We start from the raw sequence: 9,505 nt of genomic DNA on the forward strand, positions 1-9,505 counted from the left end.
TGTGGTACTTCAGTTATTAAGTTTCAATGCATTGTACACATCGATACCAAGATTATGTCAGTTTTCGACAATTTTCTTTTTTTTTTCGCTATTTCATCATACGGAGTGCAGTCCCTTTAAAATAAGATGAAGTAACAAAACAAGTCAAAGTTACCATTACGTGATGGTAAAGAGTACACAATATCTTATTATTAAACACCTTATACTATAGGTACAAGTTTGAATCCCATCAAATCGAAATTAAATGAAACCAAACCATTCTTCAGACTTGTTTAAGATGAACTACTGGTGGCTGGTTGCCTTACTATACCCTGGGAGTAGGATTACTGGTCCCAGCTATCCCGTTTACTTTTATTGAAGAATGGGTCGCGTACGTCCCTAATTAGACGTGTGAAATCATGAACGGTTCTTTCAATAGTTTTGGCACTGTGGGTTTTTATATTGCTTAATATGTTGTTTAAGTCGGTGAGTTTGCCGAATACCAACGGCAAAAATCGTTTTCAAAGATTGATCTCAATGTATTTTTATACAATATTTAATATTATCAAATTAAACTGCAGAAACATTTCGTCATTATTATGTCGGAAAATTTCTTGATCAAAAACGAGAATTTCTATAAACAAAAACAGAATAGATATTGAATACAGATAAGCGTATGTCTCATGTTCACTCATTGATTTTGCTACGAAGACATTTGTCGTTCATCAGATATACTTAACTCACGAAGGTTGGCATGAGTTGTACAAAATTTGAAAACATGTTAAGTTTAATCGGTTTACAAAAAAGATACTTTGTATTTGTTATATTAGTTACCGTAACCGTAATCGTTTTAAATGTCAAATTCGATCGTACGTTTCATGAACCGTTAGGAAAATCCTTGTACGGTTTTCTTGTTCCGAGACAATTTCGGCGTCAGGATAATTCGGTGCCCGGGTGTCGATATGTTTTTCTGGATCTTGGTTCAAACAAGGGTGTACAGGTTCGAAAGCTATTTGAACCTAATCTGTACCCGAACGCGCCAATTATCCGAATATTCGACCAACTGTTTGGGAATGTCTCCGAAAGGCGGAAACACGTGTGTGCGTTTGGGTTTGAAGCTAACCCAAGACATATGGACCGACTGAAATTTGTTGAGGAGTCGTACAAAAACAAAGGATTCCGAGTGGACTTTCACAACTTCGCTGTTTCAGATAGGGATAATGACATCGTGACAATATTTTCGGAAACAAACTCCGACCTGGATGTAGGCGCGGGTATTTTAGACAGCGTCATAAAAAATAAACACATTATGACAAAATATGAAGTACACACAGTGGATATTGTAAAATACATCGAGGAAATAATAAAACCTTTGAACGCAACAGTTGTCTTCATGAAGATTGATATTGAAGGCTCAGAGTATTTGGTATTGCCTCATATGATTAAGAACAAGATTTTGTGTGCAGAAGCAATAACATCAGCCGGAATCGAAATGCACAAATGGGCTCAGAAACCGCTTAATTCTTCATTAAACATGCAAACATTGCAACAGAATTTGGAACAACAATCGTGCGTTCCAACTAAAGTGTTTCCGCTTGACGATGAAACGTACGATAAGGATGTCAAGGTGGCGCCAGACAACTAATACAAAAACACATCCCATTACTGTAACAAGAAAAGCAGTGATGTAAACATGTTTCGTGGCTTTGTTATAGATTTGTTATGATGGGTGAATGCATTTAAAACACAATTAATGCATTTCTTGTTGAATTTAATATATGCACATGTATGGCATCTATTAAACACTCGCGCACCGTGGTGTTATGATATAAGCGTGTATGGTCTGAACCCGAGCAGATCGGTTTTGGGATAGGTGAGCGATTTAGGGCCTCAATGTGACTCTTGGGAAATACTAAGATCATAGTTTATGTACCCTGACATATATATTAGTAGTAGAAATGCATAACCATTGACAAAACATATATAACTCGAGTGAGTCCCAAATGTCATATCTGTACATTGCTCACCTATCCTCTAACCAATCATTCGGAACTCCTCGGCCATTTTTATCGAAAACAACCTTGGATGTATGGCAGTACATCAGTTGAAGTAGTTCGTAAATTTTTGAATTATATCATATCATTAATAAAATGTAGTGTTTTAGAGTTGTATTTATTGATCTAAGCTTAAATTGTTTGCCAGTGAAGTGTATTATTGCAAACATAATTAAGATTCCCAAGAGTTTAGTCATAAAGTTTAACTACTAAATAAAATTACTACGCGACCTACTTGTTGCGGACTTAAACGTACCACTTTTTGAGTATGTAAACCGTCCAAATACATCCGAGGTTGTTTTCGATAAAAATGGCCGAGGAGTTCCGAATGCTAACCTATGTCACCAAGAAACAAAGTTTGGGGGATAAGTTATTCCTTTAGTTGTTCGTTCATACTAAAAAAGTAAAAAAAAACAACAGGAGAAAATCATAAACATAAACTTTTGCATATTTTGAATGTACGTTATTTATTAAGTGTACTTAACAAAGCAAAACATATATTTGCATGCATTATTAACTGCCTCCTTTTAATGTGTGTGACAATGTTACACCACACCTCCCTTGTTTCAAACGAATATTCAAGAGGCTACCAATCACCTTAGTATATATTTTTTTGAAATCAACAGCCATTACACAGAACCCCGACGTACCATGATCTCGAAAACGTGATAGACATATATTAACGTCTAGCAATGCATTCGGGGAACCATTAGAATAAAGAATAAAGTTAACAATATGAAAAAGTATGCGAATTTTTTATATATTTATTTCCATTTATACAATCATTATATCGTATTTCTCTTTGTGTCTGTGGCTTACATATTGAAAATGCAGTGCACATCATAATTATACGTTTGGGGGGGGGGGGGGGGGGCGCAACTTCCAAGCCGTAACTCCGGCCTCTTTTCATTAAGATATGATAATTGTTAACCAAACGCTGCTAAAGAGTGCTCTCGACACTCGTTAAGTTACGAGCAGAATCTACACGATAAAGATCTTTATGATACTTTTATTGAAACGCAGTTTACGCCCATAACAGGTTAACGCCTGAAAATTAGCGGTCTTAAAGCTGCACTCTCACAGATTGAGCGTTTTGACTTTTTTATTTTTTGTCCCGGAACGAGCCAATTTTTGCGAAAATCTATGAAAGCCAGTGATATAAGACTGGTGACAAAAATCAGAACCGAGAATTTCATATTTAAGTTAAACAAGATCTGTCACAGTATGTGACGAATGCCCCCGAATGTGACATTGACCTACGAACAAGGTCAGTACATGAAAAGTTGATCTTGCCTTTATGTGTCAAATACATATGGCAAGTTATTTTAAATTGCCTCTGAAAATAAAAAAATACCACCCATACTTGACAACCTACACTGTTATGTTCTTATATTCAGAATTCCCTTGTGAATAAACACTTAGTGTATCTTTCACCTTAGAGGTAGGGACATGGGTCTTGCACACGACACGTCGTCTTCGTATGTGGAACACATGTAGCAAGTGATTTTAAAATCTGTCCATACAAGGGAAAGTAACAGCCCTGACACGACAACCTAAACTCTATGTCCTTATATACAGCACTCCATTGTGAATAAACACTAAGTGTGACCTTGACCTTTGAGGTAGGGACATGGGTCTTACACACGACACGTCGTCTTCGTATGTGGAAGACATGTGGCAAGTGATTTTAAAATCTGTCCATACAAGGGAAAGTAACAGCCCTGACACGACAACCTAAACTCTATGTCCTTATATGCAGCACTCCATTGTGAATAAACACTAAGTGTGACCTTGACCTTTGAGGTAGGGACATGGGTCTTGCACGCGACACGTCGTCTTCGTATGTGGAACACATGTGGCAAGGTATTTTAAAATATGTCCATACAAGGGAAAGTTACAGCCCGGACACGACAACCTATACTCTATGTCCTTATATGCAGCACTCCATTGTGAATAAACACTATGTGTGACCTTGACCTTTGAGGTAGTGACACGGGTCTTGCACGCGACACGTCGTCTTGGTATGTGGAACACATGTGGCAAGTTATTTTAAAATCTGTCCATACAAGGGAAAGTTACAGCCCGGACACGACAACCTATACTCTATGTCCTTATATGCAGCACTCCATTGTAAGTAAACACTAAGTGTGACCTTGACCTTTGAAGTAGGGACACGGGTCTTGCATGCGACACGTCGTCTTGGTATGTGGAACACATGTGGCAAGTTATTTTACAATCTGTCCATACAAGAGAAAGTTACAGCCCGGACACGACAACCTATACTCTATGTCTTTATAATTATGCAGCACTCCATTGTGAATAAACACTAAGTGTGACCTTGACCTTAGAGGTAGGGACACGGGTCTTGCACGCGACACGTCGTCTTGGTATGTGGAACACATGTGGCAAGTTATTTTAAAATCTGTCCATACAAGAAAAAGTTACCGCCAGGACACGACAACCTAAACTCTATGTCCTTATATGCAGCACTCCATTGTGAATAAACACTAAGTGTGACCTTGACCTTTGAGGTAGCGACACGGGTCTTGCACGCGACACGTCGTCTTGGTATGTTGAACACATGTGGCAAGTTATTTTAAAATCTGTCCATACAAGGGAAAGTTACAGCCCGGACACGACAACCTAAACTCTATGTCCTTATATGCAGCACTCCATTGTAAATAAACACTAAGTGTGACCTTGACCTTTGAGGTAGGGACACGGGTCTTGCACGCGACACGTCGTCTAGGTATGTTGAACACATGTGGCAAGTTATTTTAAAATCTGCCCATACAAGGGAAAGTTACAGCCCGGACACGACAACCTATACTCTATGTCCTTATATGCAGCACTCCATTGTAAATAAACACTAAGTGTGACCTTGACCTTTGAGGTAGGGACACGGGTCTTGCACGCGACACGTCGTCTAGGTATTTTGAACACATGTGGCAAGTTATTTTAAAATATGTCCATACAAGGGAAAGTTACAGCCCGGACACGACAACCTATACTCTATGTCCTTATATGCAGCACTCCATTGTAAATAAAGACTAAGTGTGATCTTGACCTTTGAGGTAGGGACAGGGGTCTTGCACGGGACACGTCGTCTTCGTATGTGGAACACATGTGGCAAGTTATTTTAAAATCTGTCCATACAAGAGAAAGTTACAGCCCGGACACGACAACTTATACTCTATGTCCTTATATGCAGCACTCCATTGTGAATAAACACTAAGTGTGACCTTGACCTTTGAGGTAGGGACAGGGGTCTTGCACGGGACACGTCGTCTTGGTATGTGGAACACATGTGGCAAGTTATTTTAAAATCTGTCCATACAAGGGAAAGTTATAGAGCCGGACGGACGGACGGACGGACGGTGCGATTTTAATATGCCCACCTTCGGGGGCATAAAAATTGATGTTTTATGCATTTTTCGTAAACCGTTAGTAACGGTTTAAGCCATAAAACATTAATTTTCGACCGGAAATATAAAAATCTGCGATCTGATTTTTTGTCAGCAGTCTTATATCATTGCAGATATTTACGCAAAAATGTTCTCTTTCCAAGACAAAAAATAAAAAAAAGTTGTCAAAACGGTAAATCTGTGAGAGTGCAGCTTTAAGCCTTATGATTTTTTTTTGAAGCAGGGTACTTGGTTCTCACCGATACATATCTTTTTTATGTAACATACTGTTATAAGTGTGTTTAGTGATTCTTTTATCTTTGTTGTAAATGTTAATACTCCAAAAAACCTGGCATCGAAGTCCAATTATATGTATATTGAATTCACCATAAACAATTTTCTTTCGCTATTCATCAGTTTCAATACTTCTAATCTAATATTACTAAATACTAATCAAACCACATATGCCAAAGTAATTTATCCTATATGCACCATCTGTAAGCTTAAATACCAGCCGGTGAATTCAGTTATTTTTACTTCCATGTTGACATTTTGTATATATCTGAATAAAACGAAGAAAATCCCATTCGGAACTCCTCGGCCATTTTTTCAAAAACAACCTCGGATGTATATGGACGGTTTACATACTTAAAAAGTGGTACGTTTAAGTCCGCTGCAAATAGATCGCGTAGTAATCTTATTTAGTAATTAAAATTTATTACTTAACTCTTGGGAATCGTAATTATGTTTGCATTAATACACTTCACTGGCAATCAATTTAAACTGAGAGCAATGAATACAACTCTTAAACACTACATTTAATTAATGCTTTTATTAAAAAAATACGGACTACTTCAACAGATGTACCGGCATACATCCGAGGTTGTTTTTGAAAAAATGGCCGAGGAGCTCCGAATGAGAAAAACCATGCCTTGTTATTGTTATATACAGTTGAACACCGCTATTCCTAACACCGTTTATCCGAAATTATCGCTATTTCGAAATTATTTTTCGGTCCGAATTTTACTCCTTCTATGTTGAACTAATTTTTTTGGTCTTTAATCCGAAATCGCTATTCCGAACTAATGATAAATCGCTATTCCAAAGTAAAAATTACGGTCCCGATTTGGTATCCCATGTGTATCGTATTGGTTACGTGTAAATGACATTGCAATCTTCACGACTTAGTATTTCACGTCATCTTTAATTCGCGAACGCTGCCATTTGCGGAAAATTGTTAATCCGAAACATCGCTATTCCGAAGTACTTTGTTGGGCCCTACGATTTCGGATTAACGGTGTTCAACTGTACATTATTAAACATCGAAAACATATTTCGGCGTATGAACGAATTTGGTCAGTCTTTGAAAGTCAAAGGTAATTGTATATTTAACTTTTTGTGAGCAAAGTTAACCTATGGTAGGTAACCTTTAAAGCTGCTCTCTCACAGATTGAACGTTTTGACAAAAGAAAATTGTTTTGGAACGAGCCATTTTTTGTGAAAATCCGTGAAAACCAGTTGTACAAGGCTTCTGACAAAAAATAGATCGCATTTTTAAATTTAATTAAAAAATAGACGTTTTATGCATTTTTGACCGTTAGTATTGGTTCAAGCCATAAAACATTATTTTTCGAACGGAAATATGAAAATCGAGGATCTGATTTTTTGTCAGCAGCCGTATCATTGGTTTACAGGCAAAAATTTGCTCTTTCCAAGACAAAAATAAAAAGTTGTAAAAAACGCTTAATCTATGAGAGTGCAGCTTTAAGTAAAAAAAATACAGTATCTGAATGTATGAATAAATGCAATTATATAGAAGTGCAAGAGTGGAGGGAATAGCGACACATTGAGAGATTTTAATAAAAAAAAACTCGGAATAACATGGTCAAGAGAATGCGTTTGTATGGGTTTTACTCGATCAGGAGAATGCGTTTGTATGGGTTTTACTCGGTCAATGGAATGCGTTTGTATGGGTTTTACTCGGTCAGGAGAATGCGTTAGTATGGGTTTTACTCGGTCAAAAGAATGCGTTTGTATGGGTTTTACTCGGTCAATGGAATGCGTTTATATGGGTTTTACTCGGTCAGGAGAACGCGTTAGTATGGGCTTTACTCGGTCAATGGAATACGTTTGTATGGGTTTTACTCGCTCAAGAGAATGCGTTAGTATGGGTTTTACTCGGTCAATGGAATACGTTTGTATGGGTTTTACTCGGTCAAGAGAATGCGTTTGTATGGGTTTTACTCGGTCAAGAGAATGCGTTAGTATGGGTTTTACTCGGTCAAGAGAATGCGTTTGTATGGGTTTTAGAGAATGCGTTAGTATGGGTTTTACTCGGTCAAGAGAATGCGTTTGTATGGGTTTGAGAGAATGCGTTAGTATGGGTTTTACTCGGTCAAGAGAATGCGTTTGTATGGGTTTTAGAGAATGCTTAGTATGGGTTTTACTCGGTCAAGAGAATGCGTTTGTATGGGTTTTAGAGAATGCGTTTGTATGGGTTTTACTCGGTCAAGAGAATGCGTTTGTAAGGGTTTTAGAGAATGCGTTTGTATGGGTTTTACTCGGTCAAGAGAATGCGTTTGTATGGGTTTTACTCGGTCAAGAGAATGCGTTAGTATGGGTTTTAGAGAATGCGTTAGTATGGGTTTTACTCGGTCAGGAGAATGCGTTAGTATGGGTTTTACTCGGTCAAGAGAATGCGTTAGTATGGGTTTTAGAAAATGCGTTAGTATGGGTTTTACTCGGTCAAGAGAATGCGTTAGTATGGGTTTTACTCGGTCAAGAGAATGCGTTAGTATGGGTTTTACTCGGTCAAGAGAATGCGTTAGAATGGGTTTTACTCGGTCAAGAGAATGCGTTAGTATAGGTTTTACTCGGTCAAGAGAATGCGTTAGTATGGGTTTTACTCGGTCAAGAGAATGCGTTTTTATGGGTTTTACTCGGTCAAGAGAATGCGTTAGTATGGGTTTTAGAGAATGCGTTAGTATGGGTTTTAGAGAATGCGTTAGTATGGGTTTTACTCGGTCAGGAGAAGGCGTTAGTATGGGTTTTACTCGGTCAGGAGACTGCGTTTGTATGGGTTTTACTCGGTCGGGAGAAAGCGTTAGTATGGGTTTTACTCGGTCAGGAGAAAGCGTTTGTATGGGTTTTACTCGGTCAAGAGAATGCGTTAGTATGGGTTTTACTCGGTCAAGAGAATGCGTTTGTATGGGTTTTACTCGGTCAAGAGAATGCGTTAGTATGGGTTTTACTCGGTCAGGAGAATACGTTAGTATGGGTTTTACACGGTCAGGAGAATGCGTTTGTATTGGTTTTACTCGGTCAAGAGAATGCGTTAGTATGGGTTTTAGAGAATGCGTTAGTATGGGTTTTACTCGGTCAGGAGAATGCGTTAGTATGGGTTTTACTCGGTCAAGAGAATGCGTTAGTATGGGTTTTAGAGAATGCGTTAGTATGGGTTTTACTCGGTCAGGAGAATGCGTTAGTATGGGTTTTACTCGGTCAATGGAATACGTTTGTATGGGTTTTACTCGGTCAAGAGAATGCGTTAGTATGGGTTTTACTCGGTCAGGAGAATGCGTGTGTATGGGTTTTACACGGTGAGGAGAAAGCGTTAGTATGGGTTTTACTCGGTCAGGAGAATGCGTTTGTATGGGTTTTACTCGGTCAGGAGAATGTGTTAGTATTGGTTTTACTCGGTCAAGAGAATGCGTTAGTATGGGTTTTACTCGGTCAGGAGAATACGTTTGTATGGGTTTTACTCGGTCAGGAGAATGTGTTAGTATTGGTTTTACTCCGTCAAGAGAATGCGTTTGTATGGGTTTTACTCGGTCAGGAGAATGCGTTTGTATGGGTTTTACTCGGTCAGGAGAATACGTTTGTATGGGTTTTACTCGGTCAAGAGAATGCGTTAGTATGGGTTTTACACGGTCAGGAGAATGCGTTAGTATGGGTTTTACTCGGTCAAGAGAATGCGTTAGTATGGGTTTTACTCGGTCAAGAAAATGCGTTTGTATGGGTTTTACTCGGTCAGGAGAATGCGTTTGTATAGGTTTTACTCGGTCAGGA

Source organism: Mya arenaria, chromosome 15, assembly GCF_026914265.1.
Source record: "Mya arenaria isolate MELC-2E11 chromosome 15, ASM2691426v1".
Taxonomy (NCBI): domain Eukaryota; kingdom Metazoa; phylum Mollusca; class Bivalvia; order Myida; family Myidae; genus Mya; species Mya arenaria.